Consider the following 26820-nt stretch of genomic DNA (forward strand, 5'->3'; position numbering starts at 1 on the left):
ACTCGTACTCTGGCCTAATAGTTAAGGTCTTAACTCTTACTCTGGCCTACAGGTTAAGGTCTTAACTCTTACTCTGGCCTAATAGCTAAGGTCTAAGACTCGTACTCTGGCCTAATAGCTAAGGTCTTAGACTCGTACACTGGCCTACTGGTTAAGGTCTTAATTCTTACTCTGGCCTAATAGCTAAGGTCTTAACTCTTACTCTGGCCTACTGGTTAAGGTCTTAACTCTTACTCTGGCCTAATAGCTAAGGTCTTAGACTCGTACTCTGGCCTAATGGTTAAGGTCTTAACACTTACTTTGGCCTACTGGTTTAAGGTCGTAACTCTTACTCTGGCCTAATAGTTAAGGTCTTAGACTCGTACTCCGGCCTAATAGCTAAGGTCTTAGACTCGTACTCTGGCCTAATGGTTAAGGTCTTAACACTTACTCTGGCCTACTGGTTAAGGTCGTAACTCTTACTCTGGCCTAATAGTTAAGGTCTTAGACTCGTACTCTGGCCTAATAGCTAAGGTCTTAGACTCATACTCTGGCCTACTGGTTAAGGTCTTAACTCTAACTCTGGCCTAATAGCTAAGGTCTTAGACTCGTACTCTGGCCTAATAGCTAAGGTCTTAGACTCGTACTCTGGCCTAATGGTTAGGGTCTTAACTCTTACTCTGGTCTACTGGTTAAGGTCTTAACTCTTACTCTGGCCTAATAGCTAAGGTCTTAGACTCGTACTCTGGCCTAATAGCTAAGGTCTTAGACTCATACTCTGGCCTACAGGTTGAGGTCTTAACTCTTACTCTGGCCTACTGGTTAATGTCTTAACTCTTACTCTGGCCTAATAGCTAAGGTCTTAGACTCGTACTCTGGCGTACTGGTTAAGGTCTTAACTCTTACTCTGGCCTAACAGCTAAGGTCTTATTTCTTACTCTGGCCTAATCGCTAAGGTCTTAGACTCGTACTCTGGCCTAATAGCTAAGGTCTTAGACCCATACTCTGGCCTACTGGTTAAGGTCTTAACTCTTACTCTGGCCTAATAGCTAAGGTCTTAGACTCGTACTCTGGCCTAATAGTTAAGGTCTTAACTATTACTCTGGCCTACAGGTTAAGGTCCTAACTCTTACTCTGGCCTAATAGCTAAGGTCTTAGACTCGTACTCTGGCCTAATAGCTAAGGTCTTAGACTCGTACTCTGGCCTACAGGTTGAGGTCTTAACTCTTACTCTGGCCTACTGGTTAAGGTCTTAACTCTTACTCTGGCCTAATAGCTAAGGTCTTAGACTCGTACTCTGGCCTAATGGCTAAGGTCTTAGACTCATACTCTGGCCTACTGGTTAAGGTCTTAACTCTAACTCTGGCCTAATAGCTAAGGTCTTAGACTCGTACTCTGGCCTAATAGCTAAGGTCTTAGACTCGTACTCTGGCCTAATAGCTAAGGTCTTAGACTCGTACTCTGGCCTACAGGTTGAGGTCTTAACTCTTACTCTGGCCTACTGGTTAAGGTCTTAACTCTTACTCTGGCCTAATAGCTAAGGTCTTAGACTCGTACTCTGGCCTACTGGTTAAGGTCTTAACTCTTACTCTGGCCTAACAGCTAAGGTCTTATTTCTTACTCTGGCCTAATCGCTAAGGTCTTAGACTCGCACTCTGGCTTAATGTTTATGGTCTTAACTCTTACACTGGCCTACTGGTTAAGGTCTTAACCCTTACTCTGGCCTAATAGCTAAGGTCTTAGACTCGTACTCTGGCCTACAGGTTAAGGTCTTAACTCTTACTCTGGCCTACTGGTTAAGGTCTTAACTCTTACTCTGGCCTAATAGCTAAGGTCTTAGACTTATACTCTGGCCTACTGGTTAAGGTCTTAACTCTTACTCTGGCCTAATAGCTAAGGTCTTAACTCTTACTCTGGCCTAATAGCTAAGGTCTTAGACTCGTACTCTGTCCAAATAGTTAAGGTCTTAACTCTTACTCTGGCCTACTGGTTAAGGTCTTAACTCTTACTCTGGCCTAATAGCTAAGGTCTAAGACTCGTACTCTGGCCTAATAGCTAAGGTCTTAGATTCGTACTCTGGCCTACTGGTTAAGGTCTTAACTCTTACTCTGGCCTAATAGCTTAGGTCTTAACTCTTACTCTGGCCTACTGGTTAAGGTCTTAACTCTTACTCTGGCCTAATAGCTAAGGTCTTAACTCTTACTCTGGCCTAATAGCTAAGGTCTTAGACTCGTACTCTGGCCTACAGGTTAAGGTCTTAACTTTTACTCTGGCCTACTGGTTAAGGTCTTAACTCTTACTCTGGCCTAATAGCTAAGGTCTTAGACTTATACTCTGGCCTACTGGTTAAGGTCTTAACTCTTACTCTGGCCTAATAGCTAAGGTCTTAACTCTTACTCTGGCCTAATAGCTAAGGTCTTAGACTCGTACTCTGGCCTAATAGCTAAGGTCTTAGACTCGTACTCTGGCCTAATAGCTAAGGTCTTAGACTTGTACTCTGGCCTAATGGTTAAGGTCTTAACTCTTACTCTGGCCTAATAGCTAAGGTCTTAACTCTTACTCTGGCCTAATAGCTAAGGTCTTAGACTCGTACTCTGGCCTAATGGTTAAGGTCTAAACTCTTACTCTGGTCTACTGGTTAAGGTCCTAACTCTTACTCTGGCCTAATAGCTGAGGTCTTAGACTCGTACCCTGGCCTAATAGCTAAGTTCTTAGACTCGCACTCTGGCCTACAGGTTGAGGTCTTAACTCTTACTCTGGCCTACTGGTTAAGGTCTTAACTCTTACTCTGGCCTAATAGCTAAGGTCTTAGACTCGTACTCTGGCCTACTGGTTAAGGTCTTAACTCTTACTCTGGCCTAACAGCTAAGGTCTTATTTCTTACTCTGGCCTAATAGCTAAGGTTTTAGACTCGCACTATGGCCTAATGTTTATGGTCTTAACTCTTACAATGGCCTACTGGTTAAGGTCTTAAACCTTACTCTGGCATAATAGCTAAGGTCTTAGACTCGTACTCTGGCCTACAGGTTAAGGTCTTAACTCTTACTCTGGCCTACTGGTTAAGGTCTTAACTCTTACTCTGGCCTAATAGCTAAGGTCTTAGACTTATACTCTGGCCTACTGGTTAAGGTCTTAACTCTTACTCTGGCCTACTGGTTAAGGTCTTAACTCTTACTCTGGACTAATAGCTAAGGTCTTAGACTCGTACTCTGGCCTAATAGCTAAGGTCTTAGACTCGTACTCTGGCCTAATGGTTAAGGTCTTAACTCTTACTCTGGCCTTATAGCTAAGGTCTTAGACTCGTACTATGGCCTAATGGTTAACGTCTTAACTCTTACTCTGGCCTAATAGCTAAGGTCTTAACTCTTACTCTGGCCTAATAGCTAAGGTCTTAAACTCGTACTCTGGCCTACAGGTTAAGGTCTTAACTTTTACTCTGGCCTACTGGTTAAGGTCTTAACTCTTACTCTGGCCTAATAGCTAAGGTCTTAGACTTATACTCTGGCCTACTGGTTAAGGTCTTAACTCTTACTCTGGCCTAATAGCTAAGGTCTTAACTCCTACTCTGGCCTAATAGCTAAGGTCTTAGACTTGTACTCTGGCCTAATAGCTAAGGTCTTAGACTCGTACTCTGGCCTAATAGCTAAGGTCTTAGACTTGTACTCTGGCCCAATGGTTAAGGTCTTAACTCTTACTCTGGCCTAATAGCTAAGGTCTTAACTCTTACTCTGGCCTAATAGCTAAGTTCTTAGACTCGTACTCTGGCCTAATGGTTAAGGTCTTAACTCTTACTCTGGCCTTATAGCTAAGGTCTTAGACTCGTACTATGGCCTAATGGTTAACGTCTTAACTCTTACTCTGGCCTACTAGTTAAGGTCTTAACTCTTGCTCTGGCCTAATAGCTAAGGTCTTAGACTCGTACTCTGGCCTAATGGTTAAGGTCTTAACTTTTACTCTGGCCTAATAGCTAAGGTCTTAGATTCGCACTCTGGCCTAATAGCTAAGGTCTTAGACTCGTACTCTGGCCTAATGGTTAAGGTCTTAACTCTTACTCTGGCCTAATAGCTAAGGTCTTAGACTCGTACTCTGGCCTAATAGCTAAGGTCTTAGACTCATACTCTGGCCTACTGGTTAAGGTCTTAACTCTAACTCTGGCCTAATAGCTAAGGTCTTAGACTCGTACTCTGGCCTAATAGCTAAGGTCTTAGACTCGTACTCTGGCCTAATGGTTAAGGTCTTAACTCTTACTCTGGTCTACTGGTTAAGGTCTTAACTCTTACTCTGGCCTAATAGCTAAGGTCTTAGACTCGTACTCTGGCCTAATAGCTAAGGTCTTAGACTCATACTCTGGCCTACTGGTTAAGGTCTTAACTCTTACTCTGGCCTAATAGCTAAGGTCTTAACTCTTACTCTGGCCTAATAGCTAAGGTCTTAGACTTGTACTCTGGCCTAATAGTTAAGGTCTTAACTATTACTCTGGCCTACAGGTTAAGGTCCTAACTCTTACTCTGGCCTAATAGCTAAGGTCTAAGACTCGTACTCTGGCCTAATAGCTAAGGTCTTAGACTTGTACTCTGGCCTACTGGTTAAGGTCTTAATTCTTACTCTGGCCTAATAGCTAAGGTCTTAACTCTTACTCTGGCCTACTGGTTAAGGTCTTAACTCTTACTCTGGCCTAATAGCTAAGGTCTTAGACTCATACTCTGGCCTAATAGCTAAGGTGTTAACTCTTACTCTGGCCTAATAGCTAAGGTCTTAGACTCGTACTCTGGCCTAATGGTTAAGGTCTTAACACTTACTCTGGCCTACTGGTTAAGGTTGTAACTCTTACTCTGGCCTAATAGTTAAGGTCTTAGACTCGTACTCTGGCCTAATAGCTAAGGTCTTAGACTCGTACTCTGGCCTAATGGTTAAGGTCTTAACTCTTACTCTGGTCTACTGGTTAAGGTCTTAACTCTTACTCTGGCCTAATAGCTAAGGTCTTAGACTCGTACTCTGGCCTAATAGCTAAGGTCTTAGACTCATACTCTGGCCTACTGGTTAAGGTCTTAACTCTAACTCTGGCCTAATAGCTAAGGTCTTAGACTCGTACTCTGGCCTAATAGCTAAGGTCTTAGAATCGTACTCTGGCCTAATGGTTAAGGTCTTAACTCTTACTCTGGTCTACTGGTTAAGGTCTTAACTCTTACTCTGGCCTAATAGCTAAGGTCTTAGACTCGTACTCTGGCCTAATAGCTAAGGTCTTAGACTCGTACTCTGGCCTACAGGTTGAGGTCTTAACTCTTACTCTGGCCTACTGGTTAAGGTCTTAACTCTTACTCTGGCCTAATAGCTAAGGTCTTAGACTCGTACTCTGGCCTAATAGCTAAGGTCTTAGACTCATACTCTGGCCTACTGGTTAAGGTCTTAACTCTAACTCTGGCCTAATAGCTAAGGTCTTAGACTCGTACTCTGGCCTAATAGCTAAGGTCTTAGACTCGTACTCTGGCCTAATAGCTAAGGTCTTAGACTCGTACTCTGGCCTACAGGTTGAGGTCTTAACTCTTACTCTGGCCTACTGGTTAAGGTCTTAACTCTTACTCTGGCCTAATAGCTAAGGTCTTAGACTCGTACTCTGGCCTACTGGTTAAGGTCTTAACTCTTACTCTGGCCTAACAGCTAAGGTCTTATTTCTTACTCTGGCCTAATCGCTAAGGTCTTAGACTCGCACTCTGGCTTAATGTTTATGGTCTTAACTCTTACACTGGCCTACTGGTTAAGGTCTTAACCCTTACTCTGGCCTAATAGCTAAGGTCTTAGACTCGTACACTGGCCTACAGGTTAAGGTCTTAACTCTTACTCTGGCCTACTGGTTAAGGTCTTAACTCTTACTCTGGCCTAATAGCTAAGGTCTTAGACTTATACTCTGGCCTACTGGTTAAGGTCTTAACTCTTACTCTGGCCTAATAGCTAAGGTCTTAACTCTTACTCTGGCCTAATAGCTAAGGTCTTAGACTCGTACTCTGTCCAAATAGTTAAGGTCTTAACTCTTACTCTGGCCTACTGGTTAAGGTCTTAACTCTTACTCTGGCCTAATAGCTAAGGTCTAAGAATCGTACTCTGGCCTAATAGCTAAGGTCTTAGATTCGTACTCTGGCCTACTGGTTAAGGTCTTAACTCTTACTCTGGCCTAATAGCTTAGGTCTTAACTCTTACTCTGGCCTACTGGTTAAGGTCTTAACTCTTACTCTGGCCTAATAGCTAAGGTCTTAACTCTTACTCTGGCCTAATAGCTAAGGTCTTAGACTCGTACTCTGGCCTACAGGTTAAGGTCTTAACTTTTACTCTGGCCTACTGGTTAAGGTCTTAACTCTTACTCTGGCCTAATAGCTAAGGTCTTAGACTTATACTCTGGCCTACTGGTTAAGGTCTTAACTCTTACTCTGGCCTAATAGCTAAGGTCTTAACTCTTACTCTGGCCTAATAGCTAAGGTCTTACTCTCGTACTCTGGCCTAATAGCTAAGGTCTTAGACTCGTACTCTGGCCTAATAGCTAAGGTCTTAGACTTGTACTCTGGCCTAATGGTTAAGTTCTTAACTCTTACTCTGGCCTAATAGCTAAGGTCTTAACTCTTACTCTGGCCTAATAGCTAAGGTCTTAGACTCGTACTCTGGCCTAATGGTTAAGGTCTTAACTCTTACTCTGGCCTTATAGCTAAGGTCTTAGACTCGTACTATGGCCTAATGGTTAAGGTCTTAACTCTTACTCTGGCCTACTAGTTAAGGTCTTAACTCTTGCTCTGGCCTAATAGCTAAGGTCTTAGACTCGTACTCTGGCCTAATGGTTAAGGTCTTAACTTTTACTCTGGCCTAATAGCTAAGGTCTTAGACTCGCACTCTGGCCTAATAACTAAGGTCTTAGACTCGTACTCTGGCCTAATGGTTAAGGTCTTAACTCTTACTCTGGCCTACTGGTTAAGGTCTTAACTTTTACTCTGGCCTAATAGCTAAGGTCTTAGACTCATACTCTGGCCTACTGGTTAAGGTCTTAACTCTTACTCTGGCCTAATAGCTAAGGTCTTAACTCTTACTCTGGCCAAATAGCTAAGGTCTTAGACTCGTACTCTGGCCTAATAGTTAAGGTCTTAACTCTTACTCTGGCCTACAGGTTAAGGTCTTAACTCTTACTCTGGCCTAATAGCTAAGGTCTAAGACTCGTACTCTGGCCTAATAGCTAAGGTCTTAGACTCGTACACTGGCCTACTGGTTAAGGTCTTAATTCTTACTCTGGCCTAATAGCTAAGGTCTTAACTCTTACTCTGGCCTACTGGTTAAGGTCTTAACTCTTACTCTGGCCTAATAGCTAAGGTCTTAGACTCGTACTCTGGCCTAATGGTTAAGGTCTTAACACTTACTTTGGCCTACTGGTTAAGGTCGTAACTCTTACTCTGGCCTAATAGTTAAGGTCTTAGACTCGTACTCCGGCCTAATAGCTAAGGTCTTAGACTCGTACTCTGGCCTAATGGTTAAGGTCTTAACACTTACTCTGGCCTACTGGTTAAGGTCGTAACTCTTACTCTGGCCTAATAGTTAAGGTCTTAGACTCGTACTCTGGCCTAATAGCTAAGGTCTTAGACTCATACTCTGGCCTACTGGTTAAGGTCTTAACTCTAACTCTGGCCTAATAGCTAAGGTCTTAGACTCGTACTCTGGCCTAATAGCTAAGGTCTTAGACTCGTACTCTGGCCTAATGGTTAGGGTCTTAACTCTTACTCTGGTCTACTGGTTAAGGTCTTAACTCTTACTCTGGCCTAATAGCTAAGGTCTTAGACTCGTACTCTGGCCTAATAGCTAAGGTCTTAGACTCATACTCTGGCCTACAGGTTGAGGTCTTAACTCTTACTCTGGCCTACTGGTTAATGTCTTAACTCTTACTCTGGCCTAATAGCTAAGGTCTTAGACTCGTACTCTGGCGTACTGGTTAAGGTCTTAACTCTTACTCTGGCCTAACAGCTAAGGTCTTATTTCTTACTCTGGCCTAATCGCTAAGGTCTTAGACTCGTACTCTGGCCTAATAGCTAAGGTCTTAGACTCATACTCTGGCCTACTGGTTAAGGTCTTAACTCTTACTCTGGCCTAATAGCTAAGGTCTTAGACTCGTACTCTGGCCTAATAGTTAAGGTCTTAACTATTACTCTGGCCTACAGGTTAAGGTCCTAACTCTTACTCTGGCCTAATAGCTAAGGTCTAAGACTCGTACTCTGGCCTAATAGCTAAGGTCTTAGACTCGTACTCTGGCCTACTGGTTAAGGTCTTAATTCTTACTCTGGCCTAATAGCTAAGGTCTTAACTCTTACTCTGGCCTACTGGTTAAGGTCTTAACTCTTACTCTGGCCTAATAGCTAAGGTCTTAGACTCATACTCTGGCCTAATAGCTAAGGTGTTAACTCTTACTCTGGCCTAATAGCTAAGGTCTTAGACTCGTACTCTGGCCTAATGGTTAAGGTCTTAACACTTACTCTGGCCTACTGGTTAAGGTTGTAACTCTTACTCTGGCCTAATAGTTAAGGTCTTAGACTCGTACTCTGGCCTAATAGCTAAGGTCTTAGACTCGTACTCTGGCCTAATGGTTAAGGTCTTAACTCTTACTCTGGTCTACTGGTTAAGGTCTTAACTCTTACTCTGGCCTAATAGCTAAGGTCTTAGACTCGTACTCTGGCCTAATAGCTAAGGTCTTAGACTCATACTCTGGCCTACTGGTTAAGGTCTTAACTCTAACTCTGGCCTAATAGCTAAGGTCTTAGACTCGTACTCTGGCCTAATAGCTAAGGTCTTAGAATCGTACTCTGGCCTAATGGTTAAGGTCTTAACTCTTACTCTGGTCTACTGGTTAAGGTCTTAACTCTTACTCTGGCCTAATAGCTAAGGTCTTAGACTCGTACTCTGGCCTAATAGCTAAGGTCTTAGACTCGTACTCTGGCCTACAGGTTGAGGTCTTAACTCTTACTCTGGCCTACTGGTTAAGGTCTTAACTCTTACTCTGGCCTAATAGCTAAGGTCTTAGACTCGTACTCTGGCCTAATAGCTAAGGTCTTAGACTCATACTCTGGCCTACTGGTTAAGGTCTTAACTCTAACTCTGGCCTAATAGCTAAGGTCTTAGACTCGTACTCTGGCCTAATAGCTAAGGTCTTAGACTCGTACTCTGGCCTAATAGCTAAGGTCTTAGACTCGTACTCTGGCCTACAGGTTGAGGTCTTAACTCTTACTCTGGCCTACTGGTTAAGGTCTTAACTCTTACTCTGGCCTAATAGCTAATGTCTTAGACTCGTACTCTGGCCTACTGGTTAAGGTCTTAACTCTTACTCTGGCCTAACAGCTAAGGTCTTATTTCTTACTCTGGCCTAATCGCTAAGGTCTTAGACTCGCACTCTGGCTTAATGTTTATGGTCTTAACTCTTACACTGGCCTACTGGTTAAGGTCTTAACCCTTACTCTGGCCTAATAGCTAAGGTCTTAGACTCGTACACTGGCCTACAGGTTAAGGTCTTAACTCTTACTCTGGCCTACTGGTTAAGGTCTTAACTCTTACTCTGGCCTAATAGCTAAGGTCTTAGACTTATACTCTGGCCTACTGGTTAAGGTCTTAACTCTTACTCTGGCCTAATAGCTAAGGTCTTAACTCTTACTCTGGCCTAATAGCTAAGGTCTTAGACTCGTACTCTGTCCAAATAGTTAAGGTCTTAACTCTTACTCTGGCCTACTGGTTAAGGTCTTAACTCTTACTCTGGCCTAATAGCTAAGGTCTAAGAATCGTACTCTGGCCTAATAGCTAAGGTCTTAGATTCGTACTCTGGCCTACTGGTTAAGGTCTTAACTCTTACTCTGGCCTAATAGCTTAGGTCTTAACTCTTACTCTGGCCTACTGGTTAAGGTCTTAACTCTTACTCTGGCCTAATAGCTAAGGTCTTAACTCTTACTCTGGCCTAATAGCTAAGGTCTTAGACTCGTACTCTGGCCTACAGGTTAAGGTCTTAACTTTTACTCTGGCCTACTGGTTAAGGTCTTAACTCTTACTCTGGCCTAATAGCTAAGGTCTTAGACTTATACTCTGGCCTACTGGTTAAGGTCTTAACTCTTACTCTGGCCTAATAGCTAAGGTCTTAACTCTTACTCTGGCCTAATAGCTAAGGTCTTACTCTCGTACTCTGGCCTAATAGCTAAGGTCTTAGACTCGTACTCTGGCCTAATAGCTAAGGTCTTAGACTTGTACTCTGGCCTAATGGTTAAGTTCTTAACTCTTACTCTGGCCTAATAGCTAAGGTCTTAACTCTTACTCTGGCCTAATAGCTAAGGTCTTAGACTCGTACTCTGGCCTAATGGTTAAGGTCTTAACTCTTACTCTGGCCTTATAGCTAAGGTCTTAGACTCGTACTATGGCCTAATGGTTAAGGTCTTAACTCTTACTCTGGCCTACTAGTTAAGGTCTTAACTCTTGCTCTGGCCTAATAGCTAAGGTCTTAGACTCGTACTCTGGCCTAATGGTTAAGGTCTTAACTTTTACTCTGGCCTAATAGCTAAGGTCTTAGACTCGCACTCTGGCCTAATAACTAAGGTCTTAGACTCGTACTCTGGCCTAATGGTTAAGGTCTTAACTCTTACTCTGACCTACTGGTTAAGGTCTTAACTTTTACTCTGGCCTAATAGCTAAGGTCTTAGACTCATACTCTGGCCTACTGGTTAAGGTCTTAACTCTTACTCTGGCCTAATAGCTAAGGTCTTAACTCTTACTCTGGCCAAATAGCTAAGGTCTTAGACTCGTACTCTGGCCTAATAGTTAAGGTCTTAACTCTTACTCTGGCCTACAGGTTAAGGTCTTAACTCTTACTCTGGCCTAATAGCTAAGGTCTAAGACTCGTACTCTGGCCTAATAGCTAAGGTCTTAGACTCGTACACTGGCCTACTGGTTAAGGTCTTAATTCTTACTCTGGCCTAATAGCTAAGGTCTTAACTCTTACTCTGGCCTACTGGTTAAGGTCTTAACTCTTACTCTGGCCTAATAGCTAAGGTCTTAGACTCGTACTCTGGCCTAATGGTTAAGGTCTTAACACTTACTTTGGCCTACTGGTTAAGGTCGTAACTCTTACTCTGGCCTAATAGTTAAGGTCTTAGACTCGTACTCCGGCCTAATAGCTAAGGTCTTAGACTCGTACTCTGGCCTAATGGTTAAGGTCTTAACACTTACTCTGGCCTACTGGTTAAGGTCGTAACTCTTACTCTGGCCTAATAGTTAAGGTCTTAGACTCGTACTCTGGCCTAATAGCTAAGGTCTTAGACTCATACTCTGGCCTACTGGTTAAGGTCTTAACTCTAACTCTGGCCTAATAGCTAAGGTCTTAGACTCGTACTCTGGCCTAATAGCTAAGGTCTTAGACTCGTACTCTGGCCTAATGGTTAGGGTCTTAACTCTTACTCTGGTCTACTGGTTAAGGTCTTAACTCTTACTCTGGCCTAATAGCTAAGGTCTTAGACTCGTACTCTGGCCTAATAGCTAAGGTCTTAGACTCATACTCTGGCCTACAGGTTGAGGTCTTAACTCTTACTCTGGCCTACTGGTTAATGTCTTAACTCTTACTCTGGCCTAATAGCTAAGGTCTTAGACTCGTACTCTGGCGTACTGGTTAAGGTCTTAACTCTTACTCTGGCCTAACAGCTAAGGTCTTATTTCTTACTCTGGCCTAATCGCTAAGGTCTTAGACTCGCACTCTGGCCTAATGTTTATGGTCTTAACTCTTACACTGGCCTACTGGTTAAGGTCTTAACCCTTACTCTGGCCTAATAGCTAAGGTCTTAGACTCGTACTCTGGCCTACAGGTTAAGGTCTTAACTCTTACTCTGGCCTACTGGTTAAGGTCTTAACTCTTACTCTGACCTAATAGCTAAGGTCTTAACTCCTACTCTGGCCTAATCGCTAAGGTCTTAGACTCGCACTCTGGCCTAATGTTTATGGTCTTAACTCTTACACTGGCCTACTGGTTAAGGTCTTAACCCTTACTCTGGCCTAATAGCTAAGGTCTTAGACTCGTACTCTGGCCTACAGGTTAAGGTCTTAACTCTTACTCTGGCCTACTGGTTAAGGTCTTAACTCTTACTCTGGCCTAATAGCTAAGGTCTTAGACTTATACTCTGGCCTACTGGTTAAGGTCTTAACTCTTACTCTGGCCTAATAGCTAAGGTCTTAACTCTTACTCTGGCCTAATAGCTAAGGTCTTAGACTCGTACTCTGTCCAAATAGTTAAGGTCTTAACTCTTACTCTTGCCTACTGGTTAAGGTCTTAACTCTTACTCTGGCCTAATAGCTAAGGTCTTAGACTCGTACTCTGGCCTAATAGCTAAGGTCTTAGATTCGTACTCTGGCCTACTGGTTAAGGTCTTAACTCTTACTCTGGCCTAATAGCTTAGGTCTTAACTCTTACTCTGGCCTACTGGTTAAGGTCTTAACTCTTACTCTGGCCTAATAGCTAAGGTCTTAACTCTTACTCTGGCCTAATAGCTAAGGTCTTAGACTCGTACTCTGGCCTACAGGTTAAGGTCTTAACTTTTACTCTGGCCTACTGGTTAAGGTCTTAACTCTTACTCTGGCCTAATAGCTAAGGTCTTAGACTTATACTCTGGCCTACTGGTTAAGGTCTTAACTCTTACTCTGGCCTAATAGCTAAGGTCTTAACTCCTACTCTGGCCTAATAGCTAAGGTCTTAGACTTGTACTCTGGCCTAATAGCTAAGGTCTTAGACTCGTACTCTGGCCTAATAGCTAAGGTCTTAGACTTGTACTCTGGCCCAATGGTTAAGGTCTTAACTCTTACTCTGGCCTAATAGCTAAGGTCTTAACTCTTACTCTGGCCTAATAGCTAAGTTCTTAGACTCGTACTCTGGCCTAATGGTTAAGGTCTTAACTCTTACTCTGGCCTTATAGCTAAGGTCTTAGACTCGTACTATGGCCTAATGGTTAACGTCTTAACTCTTACTCTGGCCTACTAGTTAAGGTCTTAACTCTTGCTCTGGCCTAATAGCTAAGGTCTTAGACTCGTACTCTGGCCTAATGGTTAAGGTCTTAACTTTTACTCTGGCCTAATAGCTAAGGTCTTAGACTCGCACTCTGGCCTAATAGCTAAGGTCTTAGACTCGTACTCTGGCCTAATGGTTAAGGTCTTAACTCTAACTCTGGCCTAATAGCTAAGGTCTTAGACTCGTACTCTGGCCTAATAGCTAAGGTCTTAGACTCGTACTCTGGCCTAATGGTTAAGGTCTTAACTCTTACTCTGGTCTACTGGTTAAGGTCTTAACTCTTACTCTGGCCTAATAGCTAAGGTCTTAGACTCGTACTCTGGCCTAATAGCTAAGGTCTTAGACTCATACTCTGGCCTACTGGTTAAGGTCTTAACTCTTACTCTGGCCTAATAGTTAAGGTCTTAACTATTACTCTGGCCTACAGGTTAAGGTCCTAACTCTTACTCTGGCCTAATAGCTAAGGTCTAAGACTCGTACTCTGGCCTAATAGCTAAGGTCTTAGACTCGTACTCTGGCCTACTGGTTAAGGTCTTAATTCTTACTCTGGCCTAATAGCTAAGGTCTTAACTCTTACTCTGGCCTACTGGTTAAGGTCTTAACTCTTACTCTGGCCTAATAGCTAAGGTCTTAGACTCATACTCTGGCCTAATAGCTAAGGTCTTAGACTCGTACTCTGGCCTAATGGTTAAGGTCTTAACACTTACTCTGGCCTACTGGTTAAGGTTGTAACTCTTACTCTGGCCTAATAGTTAAGGTCTTAGACTCGTACTCTGGCCTAATAGCTAAGGTCTTAGACTCGTACTCTGGCCTAATGGTTAAGGTCTTAACTCTTACTCTGGTCTACTGGTTAAGGTCTTAACTCTTACTCTGGCCTAATAGCTAAGGTCTTAGATTCGTACTCTGGCCTAATAGCTAAGGTCTTAGACTCATACTCTGGCCTACTGGTTAAGGTCTTAACTCTAACTCTGGCCTAATAGCTAAGGTCTTAGACTCGTACTCTGGCCTAATAGCTAAGGTCTTAGAATCGTACTCTGGCCTAATGGTTAAGGTCTTAACTCTTACTTTGGTCTACTGGTTAAGGTCTTAACTCTTACTCTGGCCTAATAGCTAAGGTCTTAGACTCGTACTCTGGCCTAATAGCTAAGGTCTTAGACTCGTACTCTGGCCTACAGGTTGAGGTCTTAACTCTTACTCTGGCCTACTGGTTAAGGTCTTAACTCTTACTCTGGCCTAATAGCTAAGGTCTTAGACTCGTACTCTGGCCTAATAGCTAAGGTCTTAGACTCATACTCTGGCCTACTGGTTAAGGTCTTAACTCTAACTCTGGCCTAATAGCTAAGGTCTTAGACTCGTACTCTGGCCTAATAGCTAAGGTCTTAGACTCGTACTCTGGCCTAATAGCTAAGGTCTTAGACTCGTACTCTGGCCTACAGGTTGAGGTCTTAACTCTTACTCTGGCCTACTGGTTAAGGTCTTAACTCTTACTCTGGCCTAATAGCTAAGGTCTTAGACTCGTACTCTGGCCTACTGGTTAAGGTCTTAACTCTTACTCTGGCCTAACAGCTAAGGTCTTATTTCTTACTCTGGCCTAATCGCTAAGGTCTTAGACTCGCACTCTGGCCTAATGTTTATGGTCTTAACTCTTACACTGGCCTACTGGTTAAGGTCTTAACCCTTACTCTGGCCTAATAGCTAAGGTCTTAGACTCGTACTCTGGCCTACAGGTTAAGGTCTTAACTCTTACTCTGGCCTACTGGTTAAGGTCTTAACTCTTACTCTGGCCTAATAGCTAAGGTCTTAGACTTATACTCTGGCCTACTGGTTAAGGTCTTAACTCTTACTCTGGCCTAATAGCTAAGGTCTTAACTCTTACTCTGGCCTAATAGCTAAGGTCTTAGACTCGTACTCTGTCCAAATAGTTAAGGTCTTAACTCTTACTCTGGCCTACTGGTTAAGGTCTTAACTCTTACTCTGGCCTAATAGCTAAGGTCTTAGACTCGTACTCTGGCCTAATAGCTAAGGTCTTAGATTCGTACTCTGGCCTACTGGTTAAGGTCTTAACTCTTACTCTGGCCTAATAGCTTAGGTCTTAACTCTTACTCTGGCCTACTGGTTAAGGTCTTAACTCTTACTCTGGCCTAATAGCTAAGGTCTTAACTCTTACTCTGGCCTAATAGCTAAGGTCTTAGACTCGTACTCTGGCCTACAGGTTAAGGTCTTAACTTTTACTCTGACCTACTGGTTAAGGTCTTAACTCTTACTCTGGCCTAATAGCTAAGGTCTTAGACTTATACTCTGGCCTACTGGTTAAGGTCTTAACTCTTACTCTGGCCTAATAGCTAAGGTCTTAACTCTTACTCTGGCCTAATAGCTAAGGTCTTAGACTCGTACTCTGGCCTAATAGCTAAGGTCTTAGACTCGTACTCTGGCCTAATAGCTAAGGTCTTAGACTTGTACTCTGGCCTAATGGTTAAGGTCTTAACTCTTACTCTGGCCTAATAGCTAAGGTCTTAACTCTTACTCTGGCCTAATAGCTAAGGTCTTAGACTCATACTCTGGCCTAATGGTTAAGGTCTTAACTCTTACTCTGGCCTTATAGCTAAGGTCTTAGACTCGTACTATGGCCTAATGGTTAAGGTCTTAACTCTTACTCTGGCCTACTAGTTAAGGTCTTAACTCTTGCTCTGGCCTAATAGCTAAGGTCTTAGACTCGTACTCTGGCCTAATGGTTAAGGTCTTAACTTTTACTCTGGCCTAATAGCTAAGGTCTTAGACTCGCACTCTGGCCTAATAACTAAGGTCTTAGACTCGTACTCTGGCCTAATGGTTAAGGTCTTAACTCTTACTCTGACCTACTGGTTAAGGTCTTAACTTTTACTCTGGCCTAATAGCTAAGGTCTTAGACTCATACTCTGGCCTACTGGTTAAGGTCTTAACTCTTACTCTGGCCTAATAGCTAAGGTCTTAACTCTTACTCTGGCCTAATAGCTAAGGTCTTAGACTCGTACTCTGGCCTAATAGTTAAGGTCTTAACTCTTACTCTGGCCTACAGGTTAAGGTCTTAACTCTTACTCTGGCCTAATAGCTAAGGTCTAAGACTCGTACTCTGGCTTAATAGCTAAGGTCTTAGACTCGTACACTGGCCTACTGGTTAAGGTCTTAATTCTTACTCTGGCCTAATAGCTAAGGTCTTAACTCTTACTCTGGCCTACTGGTTAAGGTCTTAACTCTTACTCTGGCCTAATAGCTAAGGTCTTAGACTCGTACTCTGGCCTAATGGTTAAGGTCTTAACACTTACTCTGGCCTACTGGTTAAGGTCGTAACTCTTACTCTGGCCTAATAGTTAAGGTCTTAGACTCGTACTCTGGCCTAATAGCTAAGGTCTTAGACTCGTACTCTGGCCTAATGGTTAAGGTCTTAACACTTACTCTGGCCTACTGGTTAAGGTCGTAACTCTTACTCTGGCCTAATAGTTAAGGTCTTAGACTCGTAATCTGGCCTAATAGCTAAGGTCTTAGACTCGTACTCTGGCCTAATGGTTAAGGTCTTAACACTTACTCTGGCCTACTGGTTAAGGTCGTAACTCTTACTCTGGCCTAATAGTTAAGGTCTTAGACTCATACTCTGGCCTAATAGCTAAGGTGTTAACTCTTACTCTGGCCTAATAGCTAAGGTCTTAGACTCGTACTCTGGCCTAATGGTTAAGGTCTTAACACTTACTCTGGCCTACTGGTTAAGGTCGTAACTCTTACTCTGGCCTAATAGTTAAGGTCTTAGACTCGTACTCTGGCCTAATAGCTAAGGTCTTAGACTCGTACTCTGGCCTAATGTTTATGGTCTTAACTCTTACACTGGCCTACTGGTTAAGGTCTTAACCCTTACTCTGGCCTAATAGCTAAGGTCTTAGACTCGTACTCTGGCCTACAGGTTAAGGTCTTAACTCTTACTCTGGCCTACTGGTTAAGGTCTTAACTCTTACTCTGGCCTAATAGCTAAGGTCTTAGACTTATACTCTGGCCTACTGGTTAAGGTCTTAACTCTTACTCTGGCCTAATAGCTAAGGTCTTAACTCTTACTCTGGCCTAATAGCTAAGGTCTTAGACTCGTACTCTGGCCAAATAGTTAAGGTCCTAACTCTTACTCTGGCCTACTGGTTAAGGCCTTAACTCTTACTCTGGCCTAATAGCTAAGGTCTTAGACTCGTACTCTGGCCTAATAGCTAAGGTCTTAAATTCGTACTCTGGCCTACTGGTTAAGGTCTTAACTCTTACTCTGGCCTAATATCTAAGGTATTAACTCTTACTCTGGCCTAATAGCTAAGGTCTTAGACTCATACTCTGGCCTACAGGTTAAGGTCTTAACTTTTACTCTGGCCTACTGGTTAAGGTCTGAACTCATACTCTGGCCTAATAGCTAAGGTCTTAGACTTATACTCTGGCCTACTGGTTAAGGTCTTAACTCTTACTCTGGCCTAATAGCTAAGGTCTTAACTCTTACTATGGCCTAATAGCTAAGGTCTTAGACTCGTACTCTGGCCTAATGGTTAAGGTCTTAACTCTTACTCTGGCCTAATAGCTAAGGTCTTAGACTCGTACTCTGGCCTAATAGCTAAGGTCTTAGACTCGTACTCTGGCCTAATAGCTAAGGTCTTAGACTTGTACCCTCGCCTAATGGTTAAGGTCTTAACTCTTACTCTGGCCTAATAGCTAAGGTCTTAGACTCGTACTCTGGCCTAATAGCTAAGGTCTTAGACTCGTACTCTGGCCTACTGGTTAAGGTCTTAACTCTTACTCTGGCCTAACAGCTAAGGTCTTATTTCTTACTCTGGACTAATCGCTAAGGTCTTAGACTCGCACTCTGGCCTAACGTTTATGGTCTTAAATCTTACACTGGCCTACTGGTTAAGGTCTTATCCCTTACTCTGGCCTAATAGCTAAGGTGTTAGACTCGTACTCTGGCCTACAGGTTAAGGTCTTAACTCTTACTCTGGCCTAGTGGTTAAGGTCTTAACTCTTACTCTGGCCTAATAGCTAAGGTCTTAGACTTACACTCTGGCCTACTGGTTAAGGTCTTAACTCTTACTCTGGCCTAATAGCTAAGGTCTTAACTCTTACTCTGGCCTAATAGCTAAGGTCTTAGACTCGTACTCTGGCCTAATGGTTAAGGTCTTAACACTTACTCTGGCCTACTGGTTAAGGTCGTAACTCTTACTCTGGCCTAATAGTTAAGGTCTTAGACTCGTACTCTGGCCTAATAGCTAAGGTCTTAGACTCGTACTCTGGCCTAATGGTTAAGGTCTTAACACTTACTCTGGCCTACTGGTTAAGGTCGTAACTCTTACTCTGGCCTAATAGTTAAGGTCTTAGACTCGTAATCTGGCCTAATAGCTAAGGTCTTAGACTCGTACTCTGGCCTAATGGTTAAGGTCTTAACACTTACTCTGGCCTACTGGTTAAGGTCGTAACTCTTACTCTGGCCTAATAGTTAAGGTCTTAGACTCATACTCTGGCCTAATAGCTAAGGTGTTAACTCTTACTCTGGCCTAATAGCTAAGGTCTTAGACTCGTACTCTGGCCTAATGGTTAAGGTCTTAACACTTACTCTGGCCTACTGGTTAAGGTCGTAACTCTTACTCTGGCCTAATAGTTAAGGTCTTAGACTCGTACTCTGGCCTAATAGCTAAGGTCTTAGACTCGTACTCTGGCCTAATGTTTATGGTCTTAACTCTTACACTGGCCTACTGGTTAAGGTCTTAACCCTTACTCTGGCCTAATAGCTAAGGTCTTAGACTCGTACTCTGGCCTACAGGTTAAGGTCTTAACTCTTACTCTGGCCTACTCGTTAAGGTCTTAACTCTTACTCTGGCCTAATAGCTAAGGTCTTAGACTTATACTCTGGCCTACTGGTTAAGGTCTTAACTCTTACTCTGGCCTAATAGCTAAGGTCTTAACTCTTACTCTGGCCTAATAGCTAAGGTCTTAGACTCGTACTCTGGCCAAATAGTTAAGGTCTTAACTCTTACTCTGGCCTACTGGTTAAGGCCTTAACTCTTACTCTGGCCTAATAGCTAAGGTCTTAGACTCGTACTCTGGCCTAATAGCTAAGGTCTTAAATTCGTACTCTGGCCTACTGGTTAAGGTCTTAACTCTTACTCTGGCCTAATATCTAAGGTATTAACTCTTACTCTGGCCTAATAGCTAAGGTCTTAGACTCATACTCTGGCCTACAGGTTAAGGTCTTAACTTTTACTCTGGCCTACTGGTTAAGGTCTGAACTCATACTCTGGCCTAATAGCTAAGGTCTTAGACTTATACTCTGGCCTACTGGTTAAGGTCTTAACTCTTACTCTGGCCTAATAGCTAAGGTCTTAACTCTTACTATGGCCTAATAGCTAAGGTCTTAGACTCGTACTCTGGCCTAATGGTTAAGGTCTTAACTCTTACTCTGGCCTAATAGCTAAGGTCTTAGACTCGTACTCTGGCCTAATAGCTAAGGTCTTAGACTCGTACTCTGGCCTAATAGCTAAGGTCTTAGACTTGTACCCTCGCCTAATGGTTAAGGTCTTAACTCTTACTCTGGCCTAATAGCTAAGGTCTTAGACTCGTACTCTGGCCTAATAGCTAAGGTCTTAGACTCGTACTCTGGCCTACTGGTTAAGGTCTTAACTCTTACTCTGGCCTAACAGCTAAGGTCTTATTTCTTACTCTGGACTAATCGCTAAGGTCTTAGACTCGCACTCTGGCCTAACGTTTATGGTCTTAAATCTTACACTGGCCTACTGGTTAAGGTCTTATCCCTTACTCTGGCCTAATAGCTAAGGTGTTAGACTCGTACTCTGGCCTACAGGTTAAGGTCTTAACTCTTACTCTGGCCTAGTGGTTAAGGTCTTAACTCTTACTCTGGCCTAATAGCTAAGGTCTTAGACTTACACTCTGGCCTACTGGTTAAGGTCTTAACTCTTACTCTGGCCTAATAGCTAAGGTCTTAACTCTTACTCTGGCCTAATAGCTAACGTCTTAGACTCGTACTCTGGCCAAATAGTTAAGGTCTTAACTCTTACTCTGGCCTACTGGTTAAGGTCTTAACTCTTACTCTGGCCTAATAGCTAAGGTCTTAGACTCGTACTCTGGCCTAATAGCTAAGGTCTTAGATTCGTACTCTGGCCTACTGGTTAAGGTCTTAACTCTTACTCCGGCCTAGTAGCTAAGGTCTTAACTCTTACTCTGGCCTACTGGTTAAGGTCTTAACTCTTACTCTGGCCTAATAGCTAAGGTCTTAACTCTTACTATGGCCTAATAGCTAAGGTCTTAGACTCGTACTCTGGCCTAATGGTTAAGGTCTTAACTCTTACTCTGGCCTAATAGCTAAGGTCTTAGACTCGTACTCTGACCTAATAGCTAAGGTCTTAGACTCGTACTCTGGCCTAATAGCTAAGGTCTTAGACTTGTACCCTCGCCTAATGGTTAAGGTCTTAACTCTTACTCTGGCCTAATAGCTAAGGTCTTAGACTCGTACTCTGGCCTAATAGCTAAGGTCTTAGACTCGTACTCTGGCCTACTGGTTAAGGTCTTAACTCTTACTCTGGCCTAACAGCTAAGGTCTTATTTCTTACTCTGGACTAATCGCTAAGGTCTTAGACTCGCACTCTGGCCTAACGTTTATGGTCTTAAATCTTACACTGGCCTACTGGTTAAGGTCTTATCCCTTACTCTGGCCTAATAGCTAAGGTGTTAGACTCGTACTCTGGCCTACAGGTTAAGGTCTTAACTCTTACTCTGGCCTAGTGGTTAAGGTCTTAACTCTTACTCTGGCCTAATAGCTAAGGTCTTAGACTTACACTCTGGCCTACTGGTTAAGGTCTTAACTCTTACTCTGGCCTAATAGCTAAGGTCTTAGACTCATACTCTGGCCTAATGGTTAAGGTCTTAACTCTTTCTCTGGCCTACTGGTTAAGGTCTTAACTCTTACTCTGGCCTAATAGCTAAGGTCTTAGACTCGTACTCTGGCCTAATAGCTAAGGTCTTAGATTCGTACTCTGGCCTACTGGTTAAGGTCTTAACTCTTACTCCGGCCTAGTAGCTAAGGTCTTAACTCTTACTCTGGCCTACTGGTTAAGGTCTTAACTCTTACTCTGGCCTAATAGCTAAGGTCTTAACTCTTTCTCTGGCCTAATAGCTAAGGTCTTAGACTTGTACTCTGGCCTACAGGTTAAGGTCCTAACTTTTACTCTGGCCTACTGGTTAAGGTCTTAACTCATACTCTGGCCTAATAGCTAAGGTCTTAGACTTATACTCTGGCCTACTGGTTAAGGTCTTAACTCTTACTCTGGCCTAACAGCTAAGGTCTTAACTCTTACTATGGCCTAATAGCTAAGGTCTTAGACTCGTACTCTGGCCTAATGGTTAAGGTCTTAACTCTTACTCTGGCCTAATAGCTAAGGTCTTAGACTCGTACTCTGGCCTAATAGCTAAGGTCTTAGACTTGTACTCTGGCCTAATAGCTAAGGTCTTAGACTTGTACTCTGGCCTAATGGTTAAGGTCTTAACTCTTACTCTGGCCTACTAGTTAAGGTCTTAACTCTTACTCTGGCCTAATAGCTGAGGTCTTAGACTCGTAGTCTGGCCTAATGGTTAAGGTCTTAACTTTTTTTCTGGCCTAATAGCTAAGGTCTTAGACTCGCACTCTGGCCTAATAGCTAAGGTCTTAGACTCATACTCTGGCCTAATGGTTAAGGTCTTAACTCTTACTCTGACCTACTGGTTAAGGTCTTAACTCTTACTCTGGCCTAATAGCTAAGGTCTTAGACTCGTACTCTGGCCTAATAGCTAAGGTCTTAGACTCGTACTCTGGCCTACAGGTTGAGGTCTTAACTCTTACTCTGGCCTACTGGATAAGGTCTTAACTCTTACTCTGGCCTAATAGCTAAGGTCTTAGACTTGTACTCTGGCCTAATGGTCAAGGTCTTAACTCTTACTCTGGCCTAATAGCTAAGGTCTTAGACTCGTACTCTGGCCTAATAGCTAAGGTCTTAGACTTGTACTCTGGCCTAATAGCTAAGGTCTTAGACTTGTACTGTGGCCTAATGGTTAAGGTCTTAACTCTTACTCTGGCCTACTAGTTAAGGTCTTAACTCTTACTCTGGCCTAATAGCTAAGGTCTTAGACTCGTACTCTGGCCTAATGGTTAAGGTCTTAACTTTTTTTCTGGCCTAATAGCTAAGGTCTTAGACTCACACTCTGGCCTAATAGCTAAGGTCTTAGACTCATACTCTGGCCTAATGGTTAAGGTCTTAACTCTTACTCTGACCTACTGGTTAAGGTCTTAACTCTTACTCTGGCCTAATAGCTAAGGTCTTAGACTTGTACTCTGGCCTACTGGTTAAGGTCTTAACTCTTACTCTGGCCTAACAGCTAAGGTCTTAACTCTTACTCTTGCCTAATAGCTAAGGTCTTAGACTCGTACTCTGGCCTAATGTTTATGGTCTTAATTCTTACACTGGCCTACTGGTTAAGGTCTTAACCCTTACTCTGGCCTAATAGCTAAGGTCTTAGACTCGTACTCTGGCCTACAGGTTAAGGTCTTAACTCTTACTCTGGCCTACTGGTTACGGTCTTAACTCTTACTCTGGCCTAATAGCTAAGGTCTTAGACTCATACTCTGGCCTACTGGTTAAGGTCTTCACTCTTACTCTGGCCTAATAGCTAAGGTCTTAACTCTTACTTTGGCCTAATAGATAAGGTCTTAACTCTTACTCTGGCCTAATAGTTAAGGTCTTAACTCTTACTCTGGCCTACTGGTTCAGGTCTTAACTCATACTCTGGCCTAATAGCTAAGGTCTTAGACTGATACTCTGGCCTACTGATTAAGGTCTTAACTCTTACTCTGGCCTAATAGCTAAGGTCTTAACTCTTACTATGGCCTAATAGCTAAGGTCTTAGACTCGTACTCTGGCCTAATGGTTAAGGTCTTAACTCTTACTCTGGCCTAATAGCTAAGGTCTTAGACTCGTACTCTGGCCTAATAGCTAAGGTCTTAGACTCGTACTCTGGCCTAATAGCTAAGGTCTTAGACTTGTACTCTGGCCTAATGGTTAAGGTCTTAACTCTTACTCTGGCCTACTGGTTAAGGTCGTAACTCTTACTCTGGCCTAATAGCTAAGGTCTTAGACTCGTACTCTGGCCTAATAGCTAAGGTCTTAACTCTTACTCTGGCCTAACAGCTAAGGTCTTATTTCTTACTCTGGCCTAATCGCTAAGGTCTTAGACTCGCACTCTGGCCTAATGTTTATGGTCTTAACTCTTACACTGGCCTACTGGTTAAGGTCTTATCCCTTACTCTGGCCTAATAGCTAAGGTGTTAGACTCGTACTCTGGCCTACAGGTTAAGGTCTTAACTCTTACTCTGGCCTACTGGTTAAGGTCTTAACTATTACTCTGGCCTAATAGCTAAGGTCTTAGACTTACACTCTGGCCTACTGGTTAAGGTCTTAACTCTTACTCTGGCCTAATAGCTAAGGTCTTAACTCTTACTCTGGCCTAATAGCTAACGTCTTAGACTCGTACTCTGGCCAAATAGTTAAGGTCTTAACTCTTACTCTGGCCTACTGGTTAAGGTCTTAACTCTTACTCTGGCCTAATAGCTAAGGTCTTAGACTCGTACTCTGGCCTAATAGCTAAGGTCTTAGATTCGTACTCTGGCCTACTGGTTAAGGTCTTAACTCTTACTCCGGCCTAGTAGCTAAGGTCTTAACTCTTACTCTGGCCTACTGGTTAAGGTCTTAACTCTTACTCTGGCCTAATAGCTAAGGTCTTAACTCTTTCTCTCGCCTAATAGCTAAGGTCTTAGACTTGTACTCTGGCCTACAGGTTAAGGTCCTAACTTTTACTCTGGCCTACTGATTAAGGTCTTAACTCATACTCTGGCCTAATAGCTAAGGTCTTAGACTTATCCTCTGGCCTACTGGTTAAGGTCTTAACTCTTACTCTGGCCTAATGCTAAGGTCTTAACTCTTACTATGGCCTAATAGCTAAGGTCTTAGACTCGTACTCTGGCCTAATGGTTAAGGTCTTAACTCTTACTCTGGCCTAATAGCTAAGGTCTTAGACTCGTACTCTGGCCTAATAGCTAAGGTCTTAGACTTGTACTCTGGCCTAATAGCTAAGGTCTTAGACTTGTACTCTGGCCTAATGGTTAAGGTCTTAACTCTTACTCTGGCCTACTAGTTAAGGTCTTAACTCTTACTCTGGCCTAATAGCTAAGGTCTTAGACTCGTACTCTGGCCTAATGGTTAAGGTCTTAACTTTTTTTCTGGCCTAATAGCTAAGGTCTTAGACTCGCACTCTGGCCTAATAGCTAAGGTCTTAGACTCATACTCTGGCCTAATGGTTAAGGTCTTAACTCTTACTCTGACCTACTGGTTAAGGTCTTAACTCTTACTCTGGCCTACTGGATAAGGTCTTAACTCTTACTCTGGCCTAATAGCTAAGGTCTTAGACTTGTACTCTGGCCTACTGGTTAAGGTCTTAACTCTTACTCTGGCCTAACAGCTAAGGTCTTAACTCTTACTCTTGCCTAATAGCTAAGGTCTTAGACTCGTACTCTGGCCTAATGTTTATGGTCTTAATTCTTACACTGGCCTACTGGTTAAGGTCTTAACCCTTACTCTGGCCTAATAGCTAAGGTCTTAGACTCGTACTCTGGCCTACAGGTTAAGGTCTTAACTCTTACTCTGGCCTACTGGTTACGGTCTTAACTCTTACTCTGGCCTAATAGCTAAGGTCTTAGACTCATACTCTGGCCTACTGGTTAAGGTCTTAACTCTTACTCTGGCCTAATAGCTAAGGTCTTAACTCTTACTTTGGCCTAATAGCTAAGGTCTTAACTCTTACTCTGGCCTAATAGTTAAGGTCTTAACTCTTACTCTGGCCTACTGGTTAAGGTCTTAACTCATACTCTGGCCTAATAGCTAAGGTCTTAGACTTATACTCTGGCCTACTGGTTAAGGTCTTAACTCTTACTCTGGCCTAATAGCTAAGGTCTTAACTCTTACTATGGCCTAATAGCTAAGGTCTTAGACTCGTACTTTGGCCTAATGGTTAAGGTCTTAACTCTTACTCTGGCCTAATAGCTAAGGTCTTAGACTCGTACTCTGGCCTAATAGCTAAGGTCTTAGACTTGTACTCTGGCCTAATGGTTAAGGTCTTAACTCTTACTCTGGCCTACTGGTTAAGGTCGTAACTCTTACTCTGGCCTAATAGCTAAGGTCTTAGACTCGTACTCTGGCCTAATAGCTAAGGTCTTAGACTCGTACTCTGGCCTACTGGTTAAGGTCTTAACTCTTACTCTGGCATAACAGCTAAGGTCTTATTTCTTACTCTGGCCTAATCGCTAAGGTCTTAGACTCGCACTCTGGCCTAATGTTTATGGTCTTAACTCTTACACTGGCCTACTGGTTAAGGTCTTATCCCTTACTCTGGCCTAATAGCTAAGGTGTTAGACTCGTACTCTGGCCTACAGGTTAAGGTCTTAACTCTTACTCTGGCCTACTGGTTAAGGTCTTAACTCTTACTCTGGCCTAATAGCTAAGGTCTTAGACTTACACTCTGGCCTACTGGTTAAGGTCTTAACTCTTACTCTGGCCTAATAGCTAAGGTCTTAACTCTTACTCTGGCCTAATAGCTAACGTCTTAGACTCGTACTCTGGCCAAATAGTTAAGGTCTTAACTCTTACTCTGGCCTACTGGTTAAGGTCTTAACTCTTGCTCTGGCCTAATAGCTAAGGTCTTAGACTCGTACTCTGGCCTAATAGCTAAGGTCTTAGATTCGTACTCTGGCCTACTGGTTAAGGTCTTAACTCTTACTCCGGCCTAGTAGCTAAGGTCTTAACTCTTACTCTGGCCTACTGGGTAAGGTCTTAACTCTTACTCTGGCCTAATAGCTAAGGTCTTAACTCTTTCTCTGGCCTAATAGCTAAGGTCTTAGACTTGTACTCTGGCCTACAGGTTAAGGTCCTAACTTTTACTCTGGCCTACTGGTTAAGGTCTTAACTCATAATCTGGCCTAATAGCTAAGGTCTTAGACTTATACTCTGGCCTACTGGTACTCTGGCCTAATAGCTAAGGTCTTAACTCTTACTATAGCCTAATAGCTAAGGTCTTAGACTCGTACTCTGGCCTAATGGTTAAGGTCTTAACTCTTACTCTGGCCTAATAGCTAAGGTCTTAGACTCGTACTCTGGCCTAATAGCTAAGGTCTTAGACTTGTACTCTGGCCTAATAGCTAAGGTTTTAGACTTGTACTCTGGCCTAATGGTTAAGGTCTTAACTCTTACTCTGGCCTACTAGTTAAGGTCTTAACTCTTACTCTGGCCTAATAGCTAAGGTCTTAGACTCGTACTCTGGCCTAATGGTTAAGGTCTTAACTTTTTTTCGGGCCTAATAGCTAAGGTCTTAGACTCGCAATCTGGCCTAATAGCTAAGGTCTTAGACTCACACTCTGGCCTAATGGTTAAGGTCTTAACTCTTACTCTGACCTACTGGTTAAGGTCTTAACTCTTACTCTGGCCTAATAGCTAAGGTCTTAGACTCGTACTCTGGCCTAATAGCTAAGGTCTTAGACTCGTACTCTGGCCTACAGGTTGAGGTCTTAACTCTTACTCTGGCCTACTGGATAAGGTCTTAACTCTTACTCTGGCCTAATAGCTAAGGTCTTAGACTTGTACTCTGGCCTACTGGTTAAGGTCTTAACTCTTACTCTGGCCTAACAGCTAAGGTCTTAACTCTTACTCTTGCCT

The sequence above is a fragment of the Triturus cristatus genome, chromosome 1_2, assembly GCF_964204655.1.
Source record: "Triturus cristatus chromosome 1_2, aTriCri1.1, whole genome shotgun sequence".
In the NCBI taxonomy this organism is placed as follows: Eukaryota; Metazoa; Chordata; class Amphibia; order Caudata; family Salamandridae; genus Triturus; species Triturus cristatus.